This window comes from Meleagris gallopavo, chromosome 3 (genome assembly GCF_000146605.3).
Source record: "Meleagris gallopavo isolate NT-WF06-2002-E0010 breed Aviagen turkey brand Nicholas breeding stock chromosome 3, Turkey_5.1, whole genome shotgun sequence".
NCBI lineage: Eukaryota > Metazoa > Chordata > Aves > Galliformes > Phasianidae > Meleagris > Meleagris gallopavo.
The window spans coordinates 12,432,129-12,433,361 of NC_015013.2; the positions used below are offsets into that span (position 1 = coordinate 12,432,129).

The window sequence follows — 1,233 nt, forward strand, 5'->3', positions numbered from 1 at the left end:
CTCCTTTTCCTCCATATATTTCTCCATATCTCTGCTCCTCCATTCTAAACAGGAAAAGAAGAATTGCAATTGCATCTCCGCCCTGCATAAGTCTACAAGAGGCTCAGATGAAAAGGTGTCCCTCTGCTGGCTTGCTCGCATGCTTGAAGGTGGTGAAGATCCACTCTACGTGGCAAGGAGGCTGGTGCAGTTTGCAAGCGAGGATATAGGTACGTACTTTCATATTTCTTGATTGGGTATTATGTTAACTATGATCTGCCAGTCTTCTGATTTCCAAAGATGAGTACGTGGAAAAAACCAAGTAAATACCAAAACAAATACTCCATGTGCAATAGGTATGAAATAGTGAAATGGATCATGTCCAACAAAAAGTAAATATATTCAGACAGAAGCCTAGATTCGATGTCCTAGTGGTGACAGCTGCAGGAGGAGCAAAGATTTTTGAGGTTAGGTTTGGACCGCGTGTAACTATCTGTTCTTTCAATTCTAGTCATGATTGTAGGTGTCGTCTTGTGTCACAGAGAATGTGTGTGGCAGGCATGCCTGGGTTTTTTGTGTGTTCCATTGTTCTAATGACTTTTTTAATGTTTAATGAAGCCCAAAGCTTACCATGACACGCAAACGTGACGATAGGTTTGGGTCAGTAGTTATGAGTCACGAGGGAATGTCACACCTGCGTGGTAGACTGGCTCCTCTCTGAGGCTCCTCACAGCAAGCCCCGCTGCCCTCCAAACTCAGCACCAAGCCAAGCAACCCCTGGGCAGTTGAGACGGGATCAGTTAGCACATGCCAGGGCTGAGGATGTGCAAGATGATCAAGGGCAAGTGTGCCCTGCGCTGGGGAGCCTATCGCTGGGCCCAGCGCTCCAGCTGCGGCCTCCTTAGATCTGAGCAGAGGGGCAGGATCACCGCCCTTTGCACGCTGGCAGCAGGCTGGCACCTCGTGCAGCCCAGCCCAGCACTTACCTTTGCGGGCAGCGCTCCTTGCCGGTTCAGCCGAGTGTCCGGCAGGACTCCTGGGTCCTGTCCAGCTGGGTGGCTCCGGCTGCGGAGTGGCCAGGAGGTGTTCCACCCCAGGTGCAGAAATTTGCCCTTCCACCCACTAGTTTAAGTGGTGGGATTATTGGAGTAACTTGTGCTCCATCTCCGCCTTGTTGAAGCCCTCACAAGTTTTGTTAGCACTGCCATGAGTGCCGATTCCTGGTGGTGGAAATAGGTTGCGTTTCTACACCCT

The 1,233-nt window shown here is 50.4% G+C and overlaps 1 long non-coding RNA gene across 3 annotated transcripts in view; it reads left to right on the forward strand.

The window, feature by feature from the left end:
* The window catches only part of LOC116216425, a 76,077-nt gene that overhangs the window by 34,354 nt on the left and 40,490 nt on the right, over window positions 1-1,233 (forward strand). For all 3 annotated transcript variants that reach the window (XR_004159139.1, XR_004159141.1, XR_004159140.1), the window contains one exon: window positions 53-209. This is a non-coding gene — a long non-coding RNA (uncharacterized LOC116216425). The remainder of the gene's footprint in view (window positions 1-52; window positions 210-1,233) is intronic.